Source organism: Anopheles funestus, chromosome 2RL, assembly GCF_943734845.2.
Source record: "Anopheles funestus chromosome 2RL, idAnoFuneDA-416_04, whole genome shotgun sequence".
NCBI lineage: Eukaryota > Metazoa > Arthropoda > Insecta > Diptera > Culicidae > Anopheles > Anopheles funestus.
In genome coordinates, this window is record NC_064598.1 from 85,052,755 (window position 1) to 85,077,967 (window position 25,213).

General features: G+C 40.5%; 1 protein-coding gene across 2 annotated transcripts in view; it reads left to right on the forward strand.

Annotated features, from left to right (window-relative positions):
* LOC125764467 (uncharacterized) overlaps nt 1-25,213 on the forward strand; it is a 167,191-nt gene that overhangs the window by 20,645 nt on the left and 121,333 nt on the right. For both annotated transcript variants that reach the window (XM_049428759.1, XM_049428758.1), the window contains exon 3: nt 11,993-13,468. The gene's annotated coding sequence lies outside the window, so the exon portion shown is untranslated. The remainder of the gene's footprint in view (nt 1-11,992; nt 13,469-25,213) is intronic.

The following is a 25,213-nucleotide window of genomic DNA, read 5'->3' on the forward strand; positions in this document are numbered from 1 at the left end:
AAATTTGACCGTTACGGGGTTTGAATAAAATGGTGATTGGTAAAAATTTAAATGTGGAACACACTGTAATTTGAAAAAAAAAACAAAACCACTTGCAACAAAAAAAATAATTTCATTAAATGAGTACTGATTTGTGTTGAATTTGGAATTAATGTAAAGTGATGTTAATGTATGTAAAAAATATAAAAAAAATTTAAAACAATTTAAAAATGTAAAAAAAGTGAAGAATACTTAAATTTGTACTGAACTAAAATTGAAGGTTTTTTTATTAAAAAAATTCAGTGACGTGAAAATTAGAGAAGTAAATTTCATAGCTTAAAACTGACCTTCAATATACAATCGCCAACATAACACAACAGAAACAAATGAAAGAAAATTAAAAACATTAAAAATTCAAACACAAATTTTATGCCGACCCAAAACCGAACCAACCATTTTAACCTGTGGCCCAAAGAAAGAAACGACTGACAATGAACGATAATTCAATTGCAAATGGTACACCCTAACCCGCTGAATCTATAAATTAGAAACGTCCAATAAATTACTCACTTCGGGCAAAGCGTTTTATTTCATGCAACGCGCCACAAATTTAATAGATTAATGATGGAAAAGGTATCAATCCCCGTACCAGGTGTGTCGATCAATCAATCATTCAGATAAAAATAAAATTTCAACCATTCAGTGTGAATGGTACGCTTCCAATGCTTTTGCTTTTCCACCGTCCGATGTGCAATCGTGTGCAGTTCTATTTCGTACTAGTGCACTAGTTTATACGATTTAGTCCGGAGTTTTAAAAAAGTTCTTTTACAGTTGGATTTTTCCTTTTTACCCTTCTCGCCGATGCATGTTTTGCAGCTATCTTCAATAGATATAAGGAAAAGTTTCACCTTTCCCTAGTTGGTGGTTAAAGTGGAGTAAGCTCATGCTGATTGTATTGCGGCGATAACGTCAAAATATCCGCCTTTCACTGCCAACTCACAGCTGTCGAGAGTGGCCAAAAGAATGCAGCACCATTTACAGTTTTATTTTCCTTTCCCTCCAGCAAATGGCAGAGGGCGGAAAAAAACAAAAAAAGGGGGGCGAAATCTTTCTCAAAGCGTCTTTCCGTTCAAGGCGGTTCATAGTATGGAATGGTAAATGGTATCCAAAACAAAAAACAGAAAGGGTTTTGATGCGACTAAAAACATCACATGCACATACCGTGTGAAGGTGTTACGCGGTGCCAAAAAGTTTCAAGCCCCACCAACGCCCCAACGAAAAGTCTCTCATTTTGTTTTCGTATGCAAATTTATGCAGCGAAACAATACAGCACTATGGCGGTATCCGATGCACCTGGTGCTGATGTATTTTATTGCTTCCATAGTTCAATAGTGTCTGAACGGGGTGCCATTTTTGGGGGGAAAAATTGCCCCAATACCATAATCTGGCTCTTTGTGCCGTTCCTCATGCGAAAATAAATACAACTCAAACCAATGTCAACTTGTGTGGTAAATTTTCCCTGGTAAATGTTGCTCATACGGATGTAAAGCCAATTCTGTTAAACATCAGCTACAATTCAGTTTTGCAATAGTACTTACCGCGATTGTGTTGATAAGAGCTGCCTTGCCGAATAAAACCGTGACAAACTGCAAACAAATGAGAAACAAAATTAAGTTTTATGACCTCAAGGTTGATATATAATGATTAAGGATTATCGATAATATCTTCGAAGAGAAGTTTTTTTTGCTGCTTATGGTTGTTGTAAAAAATATAATAAAAAAACTGCATATTTAAATAGCAGTTGCAAAAATTATTAAATTATGTAAAGAAATTGGTTGTATCTTTAATAGCGTACGTTATATACTACTTTTTACTATTTACACCGGGGCGGCCTGGTGGTGTATGTGATAAACGACGTCAGTTTCATCCTACAGGACCGGGTTTCAAATCCCATCCGGACCGTCCTTCAGTAACAAGGACTGACTGTCCGGCTACGTAGTAAAAATAAGTTTCTAGTATGCCAGAAATAGCCGACATGACCTTAAGTGTCGTTACGCCACAAGAGAGAGAGAGAGAGAGAGAGAGAGAGAGAGAGAGAAAGAGAAAGAGAAAGAGAGAGAAATTTACTACAACTCAACATGCTCAGAAAATGAACCACTAACAATGGAAAATAATTCTTAAGTTGAAGTATTTATCTGTTTACCCCAGCTCAAAGTACAGGGATTAAACGTTTCTTCAGCAAACGAACTGAGACATCGTTTGTGCTTTTCTGCTGCAGTGCTCAACTCGTCTTACGATCGCCGTTATTGATTCTTACTACTGTCGATTCGATTGGAGTGATTACGCAAAGTGAAGTGACGAACGAAAACGTGCTGTCAGCCTTGTGTGGCACGCGGGTTGCAAGGACGAACCAATCGTTCACGAATGCAGCTGATGGATGGTTTAAATCGAATGCATAAGCAATCGATAAGTGGTCTAGAAAGGGTAGAATGTGCCCGAACCCGATAATGGATTGTTACTTACAATGAAGAAGAAAAAAAACTTTAATTCGAGAATTGAAGTTGGGGTTTCCTTTCAAGATGCTACTAATTTTTAACCACCCGTGGGATAGGAAAGAGAAAAAGTTTAAACTCGCAATCTTTCATCGATGTTCACTATTCCCGTAATCCCGCAGGCACCGCAACCAAGTACAAACTCTGCAAAACGAAACCAAAACCACCCGACCGAAGCGTTTGTGCTGCGTCCGTAATTTCAGTAATGGCCAGCAAAGTATGCAAATGTTCGACGTACGTTAAAAAAAAAACGGGGATGAGGATGCTCTTTCATTTGCATAATGGAAGTCCCCTGGTATAACTTTCATGGGTCGAAAGGAATCCATCTGCATGCTGCTTTCCATCTGTTCGAAAGTACAAGTGCTTCAACCCAAAAAAAACAAAACAGTAAAGGCGAAAGCGAAATATTTTCTTACTGGTAATGATTGATGATTTGCTGGATTATATATTGAGGTAATATTTTAATGCTCCTGCAAAAGGATTGCAGTGCTGGGAGCGAGTTGAAAATATCTCGGAGGGTGAATAGGAATGTTGGATAGTTGGCCATTAAAATTGTAATTAATTGTGCAAAATGCAATCTTCCATTCCATGTTTTGCCGTTGTAAGCTGTGTTATTATGTGTAGTTTAAACCTTGCTTTTAGTAATAACGATTTACAATATAATTTTGAACAGCTGCACCACCATCGCCCAGTAAAATCGTGTGCTTCCAGATGGAATAAGTCATGTATTTACATTGATCTCCTCCTGCTGGCAAAAAGTAAGCGACAATATTGCATTTCGTACGACACAGTAAACATGCAAAGTCCATAAGCACTTTCTGCACAATGTGGCCACATCATCTTTGCTGCACCGGGAACGATGTGTCCTCGGTACTCGGTACATTCCTGCTGAACGGGTTGATGATAATCACATCGACCATAACCTCAAACCGCATGCTGAAATTACAATTCAATCGAAGTGGATGACGGAGAAGCTCGTTGGATAATTACAACTGCTCTGTACCACGATACGTTGTGGGTATGTGCGAGATGTGGAAAATATTGTCTTTTACGTACGTTGAAGGTTTTAGTGCGTTTTGTGTTGGGGGGAGAGAACTACAATGGATTAAGCGGATGCAATGACAATATCTGAATGGAAGGTATTATGTTGCTCTTTGTTTCATACACTTATAGTATATATGACTACGCATTGTAGAACAATGGATACAGTGGAATGCTTTCAGAATATTAGCAAAAATAATAACATTACTTGGGTTTCGAATGAATATATTTATAGTTTCACTGTTCAAATTTTCTGTTACTGAAATTTGAAAACATTTTTCACCAATAAAATGACAAACAAATGTTTTAGATATTGTAGCATTTATTACAAGTTCCCCTATCTGGAGAAAGGCAAGAGACTTAAACAGTATTCTTGTTCCGATTGCCCCATAACAGTCAGGTATTACCGAAAAATGCCTCTGGAGACTAAATTAATCGGCCAGAAAACCAGAGAGTACCAGGAAAAGATGTTTTCTTTTGCATGCGGTATTCTAGACCAGTGAGCAGTAGGCGATTTCCAGAGGGAGCGACTGAAGGCTTTAGTGAAGAATGTGTTAAGGCTTACGTTTTACCGAATATCGCCAATCTTCCCCAAGGTACTCACATTCGTCGGATAAAACTTTGTAGCGAAAAAAAATAAAAGGTAGAATCAAATTTCGCCATTTCAAAAGTGACAGTTAACCACCAAAGTACCAAAAATTGTAGCAATTCTGTTACCATGTTGTTAGGTATTTGATAGTATAAAAAATAGAAATATATGAATGGGCTAATTATTAATATAGAGTTTATAGGAAATTAAATTCGGATTAAGGTTTGATTAAGGGCAATAAAGAAAAGTGCTTAAAATATGTAATTTTTGTATGGTTGTTAGTTGATTCGGAATAATTAATTTTAGGTATGGAATTCGTACCAAATATGACCCTCTCTCTCTTTATCTCTCTCTCTTATGATTGATTCAATCATCACTTTGACGTAACTGAGCTAACCAGCTGAAGGTTAAATCACAATAAAATAATTAAATGTTGAACACAAGCGTGCGTATGAGAATGCGTTGCTCGATCGTGCCGTAATATTAAATGTACTACCCCTTGCGAGAATCGATTAGCCGAAAAGGTTTGCCGAAGTGGGTTGAGAATGTTGTTTTTTGCCTGTCCTTTGATACCATTTCAACAATGCCTACACCCCCCCGGAGGGTTGAGCGACAGTTTCACTGTTTGTTCGCTCTTTATCATCCGGCGCAATGTTGATGAGGGTTGACAAGTCGGACAGCTACGTAAGGGCAGCGCCCGGCCCTAAGTGATCCTTCTCCAAAGCATGAAAAAAGCGAACTGTCATCCTAAATACACAATGCACGTACACAGCCTCACGCAACACCGAAAGCACCTGCAATCGATTCTCCACAGCGCACGCACAATCTTCCGTAAATTTACTTTTAGTGAGCGCACCGTGTCTAGTCATGCGGGATTTGTGAACCTGACGGATGGTTGCGAATAGGCAACGAGAAACAAATTGTTCCTTTTTGCTCACGAATTCATCCACTGGCCAAGGGTATATGGGATGTGCCACCCATCACCAACGGTATGGTGCTTATCTAGTGCAGCTTCAGTTTTTTTGTTTTTCTGAGTGCCAAAAGTTTTGAACCATCTTGCCCGGGGAATCGTTCTTCTTTGCTCGTTTTAGTGGAGATATTTTTTTTTCTTTTGCTTTTCCTTCCAGATAACTATGAAGGTAGTTTAGTTCAACCACTTTTATACTACCCCAGGGCTGTTTGGCCGGCTGGGGCTATGTTTGGCTGCTAGTTTTGCTGGGACATTTGCCGGGTTTTTCGCTTTTCAGATCAGATTTGAACCAAAGTTTCTGTCGCTTAGCCATTGGAGAATTGTTATCGTTGGAGAATTCTGAGCTTTTTCTCTTCGCCTACTCTCAGTGTCCTCTCGAGTAGTGAAGGTTTTGCTGCTTTTGGGGAATAGCAAAATCCCATCCATGCAATAAAGGGACCATCTGACCGACGGTTTCAAAATAGAATGTTATGATTTCTATTACCGTAGCTTGTTGTGGATTGCCCGTTGCACTGGACCCAACCCTTTTTCAAGGAAGTGTGCAAACCATAGTTTTGTGTAATTGAATTTAAATGTCATTTAATATTTTATTCCATTCTGCTTGTATTACACTCTGCATTCGTTCAGGGAGTTAAAAGTTTTTCTTTCAGTAAAAAAGGCAAAATAAATTAATTGCTGTTGTGTACGTTTTCATACCTACAAACACTTAGCTGTATGTTACGTGCATTTGCGTGTTTGAGTAGCACAACGAGGTGTAGCTAAGACAACTTAAACCTATCAAGTGCAATGTTTTGTTTGAAGAAAAATGTCACGAAAGCATAAATATCATAAAAAGACAAACAAGCTAAACAAACAGTAATTTAACATCAATCAATGCTCCTACAGCTGGTGTACCGTGTTTCCCTTGGTAAAGCTTTACACGTGTTCCAACATAAGCAATTCCTGCTAGAATGACATAACCCCAGTGAGGTTCACATAAACACATGCCGGTGTGTGGGTGTTGTGAGGAATTTGTAATTAAATTTTTGCGCTGTTTAAACCACGCCACCAGCACAACAGTACCAGGACCACTAGCGTCCTTGGCCTGGCAATGCGCTGGAATGTTTCATAATTTGTTTCGGTGGGCAAAGAGATCCTTAACGAGGGTTGCATTTTCCGGTACTCGGTACTTTACGAAGGCTCGTGTAGGAGTTTTGCTACCAACCAACGTCGGATTCCATACACAACCATCAACGAGTAGGAGAGCTTTATTGAAGAAATAAGTAAAAACATTGAAAATTTTTGTGATTTATTTTGTTGGTAATGGAAAGCTTTACTAAATGAAATTTAGAATAAATGTAATTTCTAGTATGGAAAAAAAGTAAATTTCCATTTTTTCAATGGAATTGAATAATTGTTTTTTTTAGAAAACAATTTTTAGAAAATGAAAAACATCGTTGAATTTTAAATCAAAAAACCTATTAGAATCAAGCAATTATCATGTTGTAGCGAGAAAAATTGTTTAACAAAAACGTTTTTTTATATTATTAATCATTGCCTTATCTATGTCAAGCTATCTCTAAGTTTAGTTTAAAAGTTTGTTTTCTATTTATTTACTTTATGTCCGAAGCCTTATTTGTATGGGGCGGCGGTGGTGGTGAAGATGTTAGCGGCGTCGGTCTTTACATGACAAGAACCGGGCATCAAATCCCATCCGGGCCAAACCTGACTATTCTGCTACCGGTAAATAAAGTCAAAGACAAAGACAGTAATGGCAGGCCAATATCTCTCTTGAGGGGATAGTGCCACAAAAGGAGAAGAAAAAAACTTTATTTTACTATAATATTTCTATCTTATTTATTATATGAAAAGATTGCGGTATATTTTAAAAATATAACATTTAACAGTACTTAACCATTATGTTACAATTCTGCTAAAAAAAATACAAACCAGCTGGATAAAATCTATACCTCTAACAATAAGGAGTTTTGTTCGATTTTTGTGAGTGTGCGTTTTTTAACATAAGCACCATAATAGAAACATAGTCGAAGTAACGAAGTTGACCACCAATTCCGACCAAAAAACCACGCTCACCTTGGGCAGTTTTTTCACTTCAAAGCTACAACCGAATACCCCAAACCGTTTGATGCTCAGCAGTAAAAAAGCAAATGCCCGTTTGGCTGAGTGTTTTTTTTATTCTTGACCGGCAAATGAAAACAACCGCACCGGTTATGGTGTATAATATTTCAGTGGTGCTTTGTAAAACATTTTACTCCATTTGCTAACTTCACGCAAAGGATCGTTGGGAAATAAAATACAAAAAATAAAAAATAAAAACAAAAACCGAGAAACCCATTCGGTTAGTTGAATTATTAAACCATAACACCGTGGAGTGTTGCGATTTTTTTGTTTGAAGTGTGATTTACATAACACTTTTTGCATTATAACTTTAAACGAGACCGTGTTGGAAAATAATTGCATCGCAAAGAAAGTAATAAAATCGTGATCGTATTTTTCCCTTTGGATAGAGTAATGCAGTGTGCGTTTAGTGTGAGTTGCACGGACGTTTGCAACTTTGCTCTAAATAGAAGGGAATGGATTGAATGGGCTAAAAACCACTGCCAATTATAGTTTTGATCAAGATGATGCATGAAGGACGGCAAAACGTCCATGAGCGTGAGTTTCGTGAGAGTAAGTTGCGGTGTTTCTTTTGCTGGTTATTATTGGACGGTGCATGCTCGATTGAAATAATGACCCACATTTTGAACGCTAGAACTCGATGCTACAAGTTCCAAGCGTTTATTGTTGTAATTCATACATCATTAGCTGTAAGCATTTATTTTAAGTGAAAGAAGCCATTTTAGTTTTGTTTCCTTAGTGGTAGTACTTGCTAAAACAAATGTAATATTTTTGTTAGTATTTATGTAAAAATTTTTGTAATCTTTTGAAATTTAATTTATAAATCACGAAACAAGAGCCTAATTAGAAATTTAAAGAACTTGGTCTTAGCAAAACCTAGGAGAAATCATAATTTTAACTTTAATAAACTAAAAGAATATTTAATTAATTAACATTCACTTAAACTCTCTAACTTATGTGTTAAACATCATGCATGGCATATTTAATTGGCTCATTAAAGATTTTCCTCAGCAAGTTACACACCTTCAACCTTTTACATTATAAAAAAAACCTCCCAAACTGCAGTATTTTCACTCACCTACGCTCACATTGTAATCATGACGCACCGAGACCAACGACTGTACCACACCTGTATGTATGCTGCGACGAAAATTCATTCACTCCGTCAGCAATGGTGGCGCGTGTAACAGGGCCCGCCTGAAACAGCACAACGGCACGTACCGTGATTTACAATCATTCACCTCATTGGTCTCCGAAAATGGAGGAAAGCATGCATAAGTTATGGCCCGTTACCGGTACGCCACCTCATTCAACATAATCACGACCAATTCTTTGATGGTTCGGAAGGAACAAGAACGGAACAAGCAAAAGGAAAGAAACGAACCTCAACAGGACCTTTGGTGTGTACTCATTTAGAGAGAAAGAAAGCACACACACAAGAAAAAAGGGATATTACATCCATTTCTGGTTGTACTGTTGCGGTGAGTTGGAACTAAGAGCGTATGTTTTTGGTTGCCTTTCCTTACCAGACAGGAACTGGGTAACCTTACGTTCGTGTTGATACTTTCCCAATTGCCCAATTGGCAGTAGGGCTTAGATTCCCATCACGTACGTTCTAATCAACGGGCTAAAGCTACTGTTGGATGTTATAAGTCGGTTGAATGATTGTTGTTTTTTTTAAGTAAACTTTCAACATCATAGGCCATTGCGAAACCTGCAAAACCGCAACACGAGTGCGAGCTATGTCTGTACGACGACGGACAAGGACAAGGAGGGTATCCGTCCTGTTTTGAAGCCTGACTGCGTTGTCGAAGGCCTTGCGTGGTCAAAATCATGATTCAAACTCCAACGAACCAATAAAAATTCATGTATTCCTTTGCGTTTCTTGAGGTTTCTTTTGCCCTTTTTGATTCTGCGTACCGAAGGCAAGTTGCCCTTTCGAGGGTTCCTCATTTAGCTAGCAATGAAATGGAGAGGAAAAGAGGAAAAGCGCGCGGAAAAGCTTGTGACCAGCACCGAGCGGACGGAGAGACCGTGTTCAAAGTTTTCGTTGGCCTTGAACCGTGTATCGATGGAATTGAAGGCCTTTAAGTCGCTGTTCATGATGTTCCGTTTGCCTTCATGCACCCTTCTCCGGACGATGCCCCATCCCATGGCAATCCATCATCTTTAACGGTACGGCTAACAGCATGGGTATGAGCTGAAAGTTTCAATTTTCTCAACAAAACTTTACCGTTGCTTTGTGGCCACACACACACACACACACGCACACACACAGTCGTTTGTTGCAATCATTTATGGTGCGAAATCAACTCTTCCAAAAAGCACATTGGAAAGGTCGCGGCTACCGAACGCCCACAGTGCGTGTACGGTACGATGCTAAACAAAAAGTTCAGTACAGAAAAGTGCGTGTTCCTAGGGGATGGGCGGTGAACAGAAACGGGAGTAATAAATAGAGCAAAAGTTCAAAAGATTTTGCAAAAGGTCCGTTGGATGCCGCCGTGCCGAGGCGTAGAAAGTTAACAACTTCACAGTACCCTTGGGTGGAAATTGTAGCGAAAATTCATAACGCTCGTGGCTGGTGTGTGTGTTGAATTTATAGCACAACAGCAACTGATCGATGCTGGGATGGGTGTTGAATCAATCCGATAAAACTTATGCTGCAAGCCACAATTATTGTTTTATGAGCGAGCGATGTTTACTCTAGAGGCTCTAGAGGCAACTCTTATCACACCCAGTGCATTCATCCTGCACTTGTAAAGGCTAAACTTTTGTTTTTTTACAGTGCAATCGGAATTAATTGTAGGTTTTGTTTGTCCTCTACAGCAAAGTAAACACGAACATGACTATACACCGCATTCACTAACCGATGTCGAAAAAGTTTGTTCAGAAGATTATTAAAAACAAAAACCCCTTTCGCACATCGGTACTCGGAACTGGTTTGTTCGACCGGAAAACGGAGTGCATCGGACGGCTTTTAATATTATGTAAGCTTATCGAACCGAACGTCAACCTTTCCCACCGGTACCAAGCAGGGGGGGGTCCATGCACCATTCTACGATAAACCTTCCAAACGCCATATTTGCTCATCCAGATAAGGCTCAAAAACATGAGATTGCTGTTTACGGAAAGGGCCGATGTTTGTGTATGCAAAATTAGTATTCCATTTCCTTTGCACTGCCTTCCTGCCGGTACTTGCTGCCGACACCGTCCAAAAATACTATCGGACCAGTAAATCGGAATGTTTGCCTGTAAAGTGCGTAACACTGTCGACCGGAAGTCCATTTTCACTCCATTAGATAACGGCGCGTTATGTCGACGACCGTACGGCAAGAAGCGTTTGCATGCGTCGATATTTCGACGAACCGGATAGGATCAGGAGTTGCATTTAATCCGTGCGTTGAAACGCTCTAGCTAACGGAAAATGCGTTAGCGCTTTACAATGTGACTTGGTGCGGGTACATTCGCTGCCGGTTTCAGGAGCAAGATTGAGGAAGATAATAATAATAAGAGCAGGGTTTGCTTTGCAGTACGCACGCTAATAAGAACATGGAAATGATGTGTTTGAAAACGGTTTACCTGCTGGATGAGATGGGTTACCATTTTTTCAGCAATGCACATGATGACTTAATGATTTTAATTAACGATAAATATTATTTTAAACGATCTTTTCACAGCAATGGACTGGACGTTTGATTATAGTTAAAGGGACAAAACTGCACAACTTTTTTGCAAATATTACATATTTCCAAGACAAACGAAAATTGTATTTAATAAGTGAAAATAAATTATAACTTAGATGTGAAGCATTAAAACGTTAGTAAACACTAGAACTACCGGACCAGTCATTTTGACTGGAACGCTTCATTTTCATCACGTTAGTTTTTGGGGTTAAACAATCCCAAGGTAGTAGAAACATGAATTTTACATATTTATTCTATAGTACGATCTCCAATTAACAATAAAATTGCTCTAACTCTTCGAAATTGATTAAAAATTAACCACGAACGAAAAACGCTTAAAACGCTTGATAGCTTTAGTGTAAATAATATTTTTTTTAAATATTTGAATTGATTTTTTAGTAAGATAGCGATTAAATTTGGTATGATTGTGTATATTTTCTTTAATTCAATTAAAAAAATATTTAAGGATAAAATTTTATTTAAAAACTAATTAAAAATTAGTTTTATTAGTTTAGAAATAATTAATAAACTGATGAGAAACAGAAAAAGCAAATGGAGGAAGATGAGATGAATAATTTACTGTGTACATGTCATAAAACGAACTTGAAATACACTTAAATTAAGCCTGAAAAAGGTGAAAGTTTTGACTTTGTACAATGTGTTTCTAAAATACGCTTTGTAGCAGGATTTTTCTCCTAAAGCACATTACATACATCCGCTGTCACATGTGAAAGCGTTCCAGCATTGTTCATGGTTGAAAACTTTTCCCTCCCCCTGTTAACCATGGCTACTGCTGCCTAACCACTACCGTAACAGTAAACTTCGCTTTTTTGCCAACTCTCGGTGGAACAAAGTGCCACTAAATTTAATGGATTGATGCTAAAACTTTCCAGAAAAAGCCACATTAGTTACGGCCCGTAATGTTGATCGATATTTGCTACGTGTTTGTCGGTGTCGATGGTTGTGGTTCATTGTTTCGCCATCTATCGTTTCCAGTTTCCTAATGTTTTTTTTTGCGTTTTTTTTTCATTTGTCCTATTCTTCTCTTCTCACTCCACAGCTTCTGTGCCCGGGAAACGCGCCGTACATCACATGGAGTAAAGTTTTTGTTAGCCAAGAGCCGCACCCGTGTCACTGATCTGGGAATGGGAATTGTTCGAACGTGAAGCAATCGACACATTCTTACGTAACTGATGAAGTAAGCACAAAACTAACACCGAGGCAGGTTTCTCGGTTGGAAGAAATTATTTACCTTCAAGTGCGATCGTATACATGGAATGCTGCAAAATGAACTTCAGAAGAGATACAACCATCAACCAAAATAAATCATTCGAGTGAAGAACAAAAACAACACAAGTGACGGCCGGTTTGGAAGGTACGTGGAAAATTATGGAAAGTGGAAACTGTCCTGCGCTTTTCATATTTGGAAGGTTACATCGGAATCTGTACAATTGAAAACGTACAGAGAAAATACTGGGAAGACACGTGTATTTAAAAATATTTCCTCGTTCATATCTTCGGATAGTGTTACTATTACTACAAGGAAAAGTGCGTCATCGAGTGCAAAAATGTGAGTGAAAATGCAAAAGTTCAAGCAGCCGCTGCTCAATAAGCGTTGAAGAGAATGGGTATGGGTTTTCCCATCCAACCAAAAGGCAGCACTCCGCCATCGAAGCGAAATCCACAAAATTAGTGCAAAGTCAGTGTTAAATATGCCGACAGTGAAAAACCCACTCACGATGGCGCGGAGCAACTGATAAATTGGAAGGGCAAGAAAAAAAGCAAGCGTAAAAAGCCACCGATGATGGAAAGCGTCCGCGTAGTGTTGCGACATTGCAAAAAAGGTATTTGGGGAAAATTAATGATGTCCGGTGACGAAAAACAAAAGCAGTGATTTTTTGGGGTGGAGGTGTAGGATTTCCCCGGGTGTAAGTGTCCGGAAAAGTGTTCGGAAGGCATAGAGCAAACAATGGCCTTATTTTCGTAGAATGAAAGATGTGAGCGCGTTGGGTTGAAACGTCTTCGAGCGAGATAGTAAAAGGTGCTGATTATTTCCCAATAGTCGGTCAAATGCTTGCGTGTGTGTGTGTGAGTGAGGGAGTGGAAAATGTAGCCAAGTGGGTGTTGATTATGTGACAGTGAAATAAATCGTACATGCTAACCGAAGTGAAGTTGATTGGAAATCACCGATAAAAAGCAAACAAGCCACCAAACACGGTCCCAGATATCTTGGGTCTGCTGTTCTGATGTTTTGAGTGAGCCCTGTCCGGCATGTGAGTGTGTGTGTGTGTGCGTTCATTTGTTCATATGTGCGACAGATCAATTGTGTAAACGTGCAAGAAGTTGTTGCGTACCAACGCCACGGGCGGGCCAAACAACAACAACAAAAAAAACGAGTGAAACGATCTGAAGTGTACGACAGAAAAGCAATTTCCCGTAAGACAAGGGAAGGACATCCTTACTGCTTGTTGCTAGCCTACAGCAGTCTCCGAATACCTTACCGGCCAGCCTCATCTAGACAGCACGAACCTAACAGGTGAGATCAGTTATATCTATTCCACTTCTTCCCTCCTCCAACTTCTTGTCGTCCCTCGGACGTGTGTGTTTTTTGAAGGCCAGGAGAAAAAAAAAGAGTAAAAACAAAAAATCCATGCGAAACAAAAACAATACTGGAGCCACTGAGTCGACAAAACGATTCTCTAAACAAGCGATGCGTAAACACATACATACAGCAACAAAAAATGATCACACGAAAAAAAAACATCGGCACAGACGCCAGAAACTTCGGGGTTGAAATCTTTTTCTGTACCATTTCACGGCAAAATCATACGCAAACAAAACTTGAGAAGTGCGCAAGCACACTCACACCGACAGCACCGTAGCCGAGGTGTTCGGGTGTGCGAGAATGACCCCCGTAGGGTGCTTTTGCGCGTCGGGTTTTGCGTTGCCACCCGAGCGGAAAAGGATACACCTACAACCCCCGGATTCCCTTATCGCGTCGGTTCGCTCTGGACGATTTTCATGCGAGGCTTTCCAACGGTACGCTAGGCATTTGGTCCGGAGAGTCAGAATAATAATCTGACCCCCTGAGGGGACACCACTGTTTGGGCTTATCACCTGAAGCCTATCGTGTGAAGGTGTTCTTCACACCTTACCATGGTCACACTCGCGTACCTGGGTGTGTGTGTGTATTTGTTTTCATTGCAATAACATTACCTCCGGTCGCGTTCAAGCGAGCTTATACAGAGGATGTTCAGAGCGATGAGAACATAAGGCTCCAGTTTTTTGTTTTTTTGTTTTTTTGCAAACCATTTCCTAATGGACCCTACCGTAAATGTACGAAGTGCTCGGCACTGAGATTCAGATTGCATGGATACTAAAACAAAAAAAAACACTTACATCCGGCTTTAGAGAACACACGCGTTTCGAGAGTGTGGGACGATAAGAGGATAATGATATGGTGCCATAAAAATTAAGCTGTATTGACTTCCGGCCCCAAAACGTTTGTATGCGGGCTGCCATAAAAGACAAGAAGGAAAGGTCCGACAAAATTGAGCTTCAAAAACATTTACCCACACGAAAACGGAAGAAAACATTAAGCAATCCCCAAAACAGGTGCTTTACACCTGATAACTTCATTCCCGATCCACCTGTAGACAAAAGGCATCATCATCAGCATGAAATGCGAATCTTGTGCTTTGTGTTGATCGAAAAACAATCGAACCAGATTAAATAGCACACCACAGCTTATGGATGCGGTAGTGATGCTAGAAGAGCAAACATTCGGCAAGATTGACATTGCCCTTATTCTGGAAGGTGTCCTTTAAAGGTACTTTGTGTTAGAAGATTTCTTGAGCATTTAGAGAGGTTGTGTAGCTTCCGAATTGCTACCAAAGGTGTGATTATTGTCCAACACAAATGACCAACAAAGGATTATGGTTGTTTGCAGTGTCATAAATGTTGTATCTTCGTCTCTTAAAAGGCCCATCGTTGGAGTGTTAAAGTGTATATTAGAATCCATAATGTGTTTTGTTGAATAGCAATGATGGGAAGTTCTATTGATGACTCCACAAGGAACACTTTGTACCAGTTAGTAGCAGTTACCTCTCAATCAGATGTTTGATATCATGGAGTGTTCGTAATGTGCTCAACGGAAAGTTCTCTCGTCGTACGCGTGTGAGAAGTACACCATTCAAAATCATTGTAAAATATTTTGAAATAAGTGATTCCTGGTGAGGATCAGATTTTAATTGTCCAATTCCTCCAATATTTTTTAAAGAATGTATTTTATGGTAACTTTTTTACTGGTTTTTATGGAACATCTGATATTACAAGAAAATATTAAGGCATGATGAATCTAAGTACTCGGGTAGTCGTTGAGGACGCAGCAGTAACAAAATACAAACATCCTCTTGAGCTCTTAAATCTTTCTTAATCTACGTATCTGCAATTTTGCGTACGTTAGATAACATATATCTCGGGGACAACCTTTTAATGGCAGAATATATTGCATATAACCAGGCGTTAGGTCAGCAAGAATCATTATCCAAAGTGCTATCTTCTCTCTCTCTCTCTCTCTCTCTCTCTCTGTCTGTCTCTTCTTGGTTTAACGACCTCTACGGTCATGCCGACCATTTCTGACTTATTAGAGTTATTTTCACGACGTAGCACGATAGCCAGATAGTCAGTATTTTCTGCAGAGGGACCGTCCGAACGGGATTTGAAACCCAGTCCCGTCGGGTGGAATCGGCGCCGTTTATCACATACACCACCAGACCGCCCAGAGTGCTATCCTTTGTGTCTAATTAATAAACAGCAACTAATCAGAGCAGTTGTTAAACTAGTTGCGTTGTGAGCAATTAAATAGAAACATGAATAATGAATGTAACTAAACATCTGCACTGAAGGTTATAAATAATGTATGAACACATTTGTCTAGCTTAAGCTACGAATCCATTATTTGGCTTGTGGTATTTCGTTAGCTCAGTTTCGTTCTACAACCATCCATAAATAAAGATATATCATTATGTGTAATTCACTAACTGGCCCATAATAATGTATTGCAAATAAGCTACACATGATGCAACGGCTAATAATAATTGCAACACCGGATGGTAGGACTTCATCAATAGATTCGTATTCTAGCAAACGGTTGCTCGGTTAGCGTTATTGGATGGTACCAACTGACACCGACACTGATCGATACCGATTGAGCTCGATGCCGATTTATGATCGGCGCACGGAGGTGGCAGAACATCGTATAAATCATTTATTTATTAGCTACTGCTCTCGCAGTTGGCTTCATCCTTCCGAATCAGCCTTATCGTCTTACTAATAATACGACCGTGTACCAAGCGCGCCTGTTCCCATTCAGTGAGTGTGAGGACATTTGATGGCCAGGAGAGACACAAAGAAGAAAAAAAAGTATCATCGAAAGGATGAAGCGAATCGTTCGCCAGTGTAACACATCCGTGAGTGTTGTTCTGCCTCATCCTCGCCGTTGTACCGTTGTCCTGTAGCGGCCAAGCTTCCAAACGGCAACGGTTGGTAAGGGTTGTTTGTCGATTAAAGCTGCTGCGATTAGAGTAATGGTTCAGAAGTCTCGTAATTCGATCTGTTTCGGGTGTGTCCCGGAAGGTTCCGGGATAAGGTTTTTGTGCCGAGCACTACGGTTCATCCACAAATCAATCCGTTACTCGAAGTCGGGCTGTGTTTCATGCCCCAACTGGTTGGCGAAATGCTACGTGTACGATCGAGTATGAGATGTTTTGTTTGGAATCGTGGTACGCAAGCAATCGTCGGTAACATCAGCTCGGACAGAGCAACGGCTTCATCACAATATCTTCCACGATAAATCAACCCTCCCCCATCGGGGATCTTCTTCTTTTTTTCATTCCATCCACTCCAATGCTTTCAGTTGCACAACTTCCAAGAACTACAACGCGCATAACGGATACCACGGATCTGCAATAAACCGTTCGTTGCATCGTTGCCTGTACGGGGTTTGGCCTTTTCGTCTGAAGCATTTTCTTGCCTGCCTAACGTGCCGTTTCACTCAATGATGCAAAACCCCGAACAGTCAGAGTTCGTTTATGTTATTTTGGTTCCGGGTTTTGCCTTACGGTACGGAGAATCCCGAACATTGCTACATTGCATCGCACAGCATTTGGAAAGAGACCCCATTTGTGAAAAGCCACAGAAATTGGAATGTGCGTGGAGGAAAACGGTGTGTGTCTGGCGATCGATGGAGGATGGTTGGTTTGAATCTAGCCAACAACAACAGATAGTTAGGACGAAGGTTTCTTACCGAACATACCGAACAATCTACGGCACAAACCGCAACTTCACTGAAGATAGTGCATGGATGTATCTCGAGCAATATGGCCCTTCTCCACGCAAGCAACGAGTCGCACCACACGGCAACGATTGTCGAGTTCTCGGTGTCGGTGGACATAGACCGAACATCGCTCCCACACTGTTATACACCCTGAAGGCTAACATACTGGTGCCGAGTGGTGGAGTTTTCCGGCTGACTTGATTAGTATTGATTTTTGATGTCTTCCGATGGTGATAAAAGATGACCATGGGTTTTCCAGCTGTCAGCCGAACGCATCCATCGCTAGTTGTATCCGATCATTTCCGTACCGTACATGGTGCAAAACCCGACGGATGGAGTCGACAATCAAACGGGGTTTAATTAAATTGCTACCCTCGGTACGGTTCTGGGGTTTTGTGCCAAACACTCACGGGAATATGAGTGGGCGACAACATCAACCGGTATGGTTTTCCTAGCCAGATGTACACTGGGGACGGTAATCGATTTAATTTATTTATGTCACAAAAGGTGACGATTATTTGACGACAATGCGTTTGCAGCAGCTGTATGTGTGCACAGGAGCGACATAGACCTGGCCTGGAAGTGAATATGCAAAGGCTTACAGACTTACAGATTATTGTGTGATGGAAGGAGAAACATCACTCCTGGCTGGTCAAATGGAAGATTCAAGGATCAATTTGCTGGGTTGTTCTTTTTAGTGTAATATACACCTATTATTAGGATAGCGTTAATTAGTGACAGTAGCAGCTTATATGGATATCAAAATTGATTGGTTTTAGTTGTATGTCTAAACGGCGATGAGGTTCTTCAATGCAAAAACCAGGAGTTCCCTTTCACTTGTCCAACACACAGTCTGTAGTCCTAACGTGCTCATCCTGCAGCACGCTCAAAACGATACACCGCAAGCTACCTGTTGGACGCAAGTTGTTGGCAAAGAGCGTTTTATTGTTGTCTGTGCCAAAAACTGCTGCCTACGTTGAAAGTGCCCCAAAACATGTATACCTCCAACCCTTGGTAGGGTTCTGTTTTTGAAGTTTCACTTCCCCGTTCGCCCGTTGCATTGGACAGCATGCGACTTCAAAGCAAAATACAACCCTGTCCCGGGGGCACTAAGTCAACAAAGGTTTCGGTCTAAGCGGGATGTGATTTTATGCTATACAAGACATCTTGTCAGTTGGATATAAAGGGAGCTTCGGGGTGGGGGGGAAAAAGCAACTTCTCGCTTGCGCATATATAATCATCCATCCTTCGAATGTGTTCCAAGAATGGACGAACTCTACCGCGCATAAATGGACTGTCGAGCGACGATGGACGAACAACACGTTTTACACCGTCCGGCGTCCGTTTCAACATAAAATTAAGTCATAAAGAAGGCAATATTTGGACGTGGTCATAAAAACAGGGACGTTTCCTTACTGGAACCTTTGGAAAGCAAGATTGGATTCTCATGTCTACGTCTACGGGACTGCTTCAGTAGCGTTTCCACACGCGTTTGAAGGGTTTTATTTGCTAAAATAGGTCATCCGGCAGTTTACGTGCAGAGTGTGTTGTGCAAACACACATCGACCAAAATCGGTAATAGGTGTGAAAGGTAAAAGGCATTAAGGTGGAAAAAAATAGACAACACAACACGGGGACACTATCGTACTGATACTGTTGGGTGAAGAAATGGCGTCTAATTTCTTACATTTCTCCAACCGTTAGCACACGGCCGTCGTGTTCTAACTGCTAACGTTACGTGGACAACACCAGTCGAACACTAACCCACGGTTCGGATGTGACCTTTGCCAACGTAGCGAACAAGCGTTCGCAAAACCGATCGATTGATAAGTCTCGCTGTATCCGCTGACAGGGAAAACAAATTATAACTAGGGCCCGGCAACTGTTCGGGCGATATTTTCACACCGACCTTTATCCCATTATGGGTTTTGTGGGACAAAAAAATCAACAACAAAAAAAGTTCCGAAATAAATTGGTGATAAACAGCTTCTGGACAGCTGTTTACTACGTCGCAGACCGGGGAACTTTGCCAATGCCGGACCAAATGTCAAGAAATGTCTTCTTTTGCATGGGTTTTCTTTGCAATATGGGGATCAACCCATTTCGTCCGGTCTTCGGTTCCTCACTTGCACCCGCTGTGGCCAAGATTATGTTCACCTTGGGCGGTGCTGAAGTGGTCACATTTATAGCTACCGTCGTAAAAGTTGTGTAATGTTCCTTTGTGTCACCTGTTCCATAGTATGCACCTACAATGGTATGGCAAATGCTTCGGGAGAGGCAACACTTCACGGTGTTGCACTGCAGATGCATTTTATTGTTTTGCTGGGTAGCAAAATTTACTGTAGCCCTCGGACGTGACTGACGAAAGCGGATGGGTTCCTGTGTCTGTGTTTTCTTTTGTGCGATAAACCATTGCAATTTGTAGTCATGGTGAGTTTTGTAGGACGCGAAACGTTGCCTAGCAGTGGCATACATTTGTTGAGATAAAACTGTATCATTACTAACATTTCTAGTCAACCAAAAAAAAATTCTCGACTAGTTTTATACGAATAAGCAGTTTCTATGTGAGCTAATACATGTTTTCAAGAATGTCCGTAATAGATTTATTTTGTTTCAAGTTTTATTTTGTTTAAGCTATTTTTACGACGTATCAAGTGTCCGCACAGCATGAAATGACAGCAAAAATCACTTTCTCCTTAATGTATGCAATTCGCATAACACGTACTAATCTTTTGACAATAAATTAAATAATTGTCACGTGATGTCTTTTAAGAACAAGAAACTCAACTAAACAACTATTCTCAAACGTATTGTACTAATCGTGTGAAGCTGATTACGGAATTCTTCGCTCTTTAGGACATATTTCAATTGTAACCTCGTATCAAACCTTGATGTGCTTTCTCCTTTGCATGATCTTTAATAAGACTCATTCTCTGGAAATTCCTGTGGAAATGACATTTTCCCTTCATGCAGCACAAAAAATGGCAAACCATTTCAGTCCCAGAAGCCTGCACTGTTATCTAATGAAATTCCAACAAACGTCACAACAAACAATGCTCTTCCAGTTACTTGTCAGCATCCTGACGGCGAGTTGGTTGTTGGTAATAGCTCACCAGGCCGTTCCGCTGGCATTGAGCGCATATTTATTTATTGACATTTCCATCAATGTCATCACCGTTGCTCTACTGCCAAACGGCACTGTCACGAATCAGCCCTGGGAGTATTTATGTGAGGATAATTTGTTTCTACGCTGCTGGATGTATCACGGCTTACGGCATCCTTTCCGCTTCCTTTTGTGTGATATCTTAATTAGTTTTTGCGCTTTGCCGGAGTCAAGTGAGCGTACCAAACAGTTTGCTAGATTGGTGAGGAAAATTAAATTTTCCCCTTGCTCAACGTGATGCATCATTCGCATCATACGCGTGATCCAGAGGGCAGCGCAGCATGATAGAGAAGTGTTGTGTGTGTTAGCGTGAAGTGCTCTAGCGGAAACGCAAGCTTCCGTACATTCAATTAGCAGCTGTTGGTTTGAGGATGCGTTTCTGTTGCGTGTGCGTTTCATGCTACAGTTTTGGAGATTTACTGACCGGTACGACGACCTCCAACGGGTAGAAATTGTTGAGGTTGGAGATGCTCGTTGAATAATTGAACGCACCCGGAAGCGCAAACACTGCTCAATGGACCTGTCAACGATGCGCATCGGCCGTGATGGCCGTACAGCTTTCGATGATGGACAACTGTGTGGACTGGTTTGAAGTGAGTCGCAACACCACCAATAAGGAAGGAGAGCAGATTGAATCGGGATTTCGATGGGAAATTGAATTGTCGCCCAAAGTCATCCTGAGCAAACGATTGATTTTGTCGCATTGAGGTACTTTTCTTAGTTGAAATTTTGTCGGAAAAATGCCTAATACATCGCCACGAAGAATGCGTCCTTACGCACTAGTTCGAAAGATTATTCCAGATAAAGCATATAGGGGATAACATGTGAAGTGGACTAGGTAGTAAAATCTCACTCCGGAAAAAAAACATTCGAATGAAATTGGGAATTCAAATCAAGCACTACTGGAGCTGATATCCGTCCGATTAACCATTGCATTTTGATTGGCCGAGTAATGGAAGGGATATTGAGTTCCATCGAAACGGAAGTCGAGATGATTCGCTTAATCTGATACGATTGCGAACGTACGTTCGTTTAGTACGTTTAGTATAAAACAATTTACTTCCTTGCAGTTGCACGGAATCGGAAACTTTTCGGTTGTTGTTTGATTTCTGTCTGTTTCCTATTGACGAGATTGCAACGTCCTTCAAACCACGTTCACGCTATTCCTTTTCGAGCGTTGGTTATAAAGTTTAAATTGAACATTTTCAAGCATTCGTTGCAGTTGAGTTGGCAAGAGCTTTGGTGCAGCTCTTCCTTCAGCCAGCATTCAAAAGCACTGGCTTTGGATTAGACTATTCACCTAAAGCTTCACCCAGGAGACGGCATTTCGGAACACGAATGAATGCACAGGAACATCCGGATATTGATATCGCAAAACGTGAGTTGAGTTTCAAATGAGCCTCCATGTTTGGCGTCATATCGGTTTGAAGGCATATGATGAAGCAGCTTTGAATATGTTACGCTCGGTTGAAGGTACATCATGCAATCCACGTTCTTTGCCATTATAGCCAGGCATTGCTATATCAGTTCAAGGCACGGATCAGTTTCAATCGTTTCGCGTCGGGAAATCTTTCACCGATCGAAACTAATGAACAAACAATTAACTAATGATGCCGTCATGTTTGCCTTACGAGTTGCTGCATAAACGTGAGTTACTTTTCACCAGTGCGTGACTGGTAGTTGTAGGACAATGAAATAATTGAATTGGGCAATTTGTGCTTTTTCCTGGCAAATGAAGTAAACAAATTCCAGAAAAGTCGAAAATAATCAAACTTCAATTAAAAAAACTTCATCAATAATAGTTAAACAACAGAAACTACAAAAGAAAAATTTGTTCTTGGAATCAGGCAGTATCTTGTAGCGTATGCATGTTCATTTATTTCATTTTTGTCAATTATTGAAATTGTAAATACTTTGACGAGTTAAAGCATCTCTCTCTATAACTAACCACTTGTTTTAGTCAACAATTTGACAGAAAGGTCAATCATCAATCCGTAACACTATTTCAAGCAACAAATGTTACTCTTGCAATTTGCTTCGATGAAACATTATCAGTTCCCGATGTTGATGGACTTACCCGCTATGGCACACTACATTCCAGGAATCCATTAGCTCACAAACGTACGCAAAACAGCAGCCGGGGTTGATAACGAATTGGAACGAAAAGTGAAAAGTAAAAGACTTTACGCATCAGGAAATTTCCAATCTCGCCTTTTCCCACGCTTGAATGCCAAAGAGCTGGTTGGCAAACGAGCTTATGTGGACAGGAGCAGCGTATAGATTATGCAGTCATCAGACATCTCCGGTGACGAACGAACCGGAAGACGAACAGACGTTTCACCCTTCAACTCCACACATTTGCACGCACGTTGGCGTTTAATAGGGTTGGTACTGGTGAACATCAACCCCGGGTGCGGGAGAATACGGGCAGTCAGTCAAGCATTAAGCACACGAACACATGAGGTCGATGTTTATGGGAACAGAAACATCATTGTAGCACGCGCCTGGATGGTTTGTCGATAGGACGAGATACGTAGGGACGTACACGGTGTTCCCCAACTATACGATTGGCAACATTTACAACATGTGCGCAGATATGCGCTGTACGTCGAATTTTTGGAACGGCATGCTTTCCGACCACAACCGATTCGGGCAGTGTCGACCGATTCCCTGCACAAGGCAAAGTGTCCTACCGCGGGCGGTGAACAACGAAGGTAAAGCGATCACATCGGGAACTCAAAGGCAATGAAAACACGACCATACATGGCTTGTACGCAGATGAGAGCAGCTTTAGTGAAGATCGGAGCAGCTGTGCTGGAGGCCGTTTACCTGCCAAAGGATTCATATTTCCAAGGTCCCAGCTGTGCCTCTGGGCATACGGCTTTAAGCTTCTTATGGGAGGGAAGCGTGAAATGGCGCTAGAGGAAACCACTCATCTATGCGGGATCCGGGAAGTGATGGGTTGCACTGGGAGTCATTAGATTAGTGTACGTTCGTTGGTTCCAATGACAAGCAGCAAGGGTGCAGGCAGGGTGAAAGCGTGGTTCACGAAAATATTGCTATCGTAATGGGTGTTGGTTGTTCCGGGACCCTCCCCTAATACCAGCCCATCATCATAATCATCCTGACGATGAGCATCATCACCGAAATGGGATTTGAGAGATGTGCGTGAGAGACTGAATGATTGAAACGCTACAAAATCGGTAGCAAAGGAAAAGCAAGCAACGAGCGGGGTTTAAGGAAGCTTACGGAGTGAAGGACATAAGAGTTCGTGTGCGTGTATTGGTGCGTTTGTTTTCGTATTATATTATCAGTAGAATGGCTTTTGTTGGGAAAGATTAAAGCTCAAAATAATTACTGAAACAATGACTCTCGTGTATATCGTACAGAGTGCCCCGAACTGGTGCGTGACACGCAAAGCTGCTATGGGCGTGAAGCAGTCAATCGATTGTGATTTATTTGCACGTGTCACTGGCCGGGATGTGATTTGCTTGTCGATGATGAAAGCATTCTTCGCACAATACTGCTACGGGGGGCAATTGTTTCCATTTCCGTGGGCAAATTAATTACATTGTCAACAGTCGCGAATGTGCATTAATTTCAAACCAACGCGAGCGTGTCGGCTGGCTGATGAGCTCGATTTTTGTGCACACAAGACCAATTGAGCTGTGTAGTGGATGTTTGTTTTAGAATCGGTTGCATGGTTATCTGATACTGTGCATATATTTTAAATTAGTGATACGCGGGAGCTTTTGATCGATTTTTCAACACTCTAATGAGTGGAATGCAATCTACTTGGATTGATATTTTCAAATGTTTTGTTGCTGTTTTGCACTCATTATTTCAAAGTATTTTTTTTTAACTTTTTCTAACTAACAGAAAAAATTAAAATTAGTATGATGGAGACGCTTGGTCGTTTTACAGTTATGATGGAGACGCATGGTTGTTTTGCAGTTTTATGCGAGTTAAATAGAAAGGAGACGCGTTTTTGTTTTGCAGTTTATATAAAATAAAATAGAATGGAAACGCGTGGTCCTTTAGCAGCTTAAATGGGGCGTAATTTATGTGATGGAGACGCATGGTCGTTTTGCGGTTTTATTAAAGTAAAATAAAATGGAGACGCATGGTCGAATGTAGAAAAAATAGCCTGGATACGCCTAACAGATATGAAACAAATCAATAAAACAGGAATTCATGTATTCAAAAAATGTATGAATTTTTTAAAGAACTGAATGAAATTAGAACTAAATGAACGCATATTGTGCCCAGAACTATTATTATTGTTTGCAAAGTAATTAAATACGGATATGATATATCTCATCATTTCTGTTCGAACAGTATCGTCATTTGAATGGTTACTTTTGATACGCACAAATATATTTATTTACAAAATATATGCCATATACTAAAAGAAAGTTATTTATAGTATTCTTGAATATTCTGTTCAATCACCATCCTTCATTTTATCCATTTCCATTGTATTCTTGATTGGTTGCCCATTAAAAATGCTTCCTTCTTACCTTCACACGATTGCAATGTAAATGAATCTTTATTCACCTTTTTTTTCTTGAAAACGAGTTTGTAAATGAAGTTTCAATTTCCTGTCCATGTGTCGGTGATCTACCGACATGATGATAAAATATACCGTTCTTGCCTGAAACGAGAATTTGTTGCCATCGCTCAATATTTGTGCTTATTTCGCATTCATTTATTTTGGCATCTATTTTTGAAACGTTTCAAACACGTGAACGGTGTCAAAAATTTGCATAAATCATGCTACA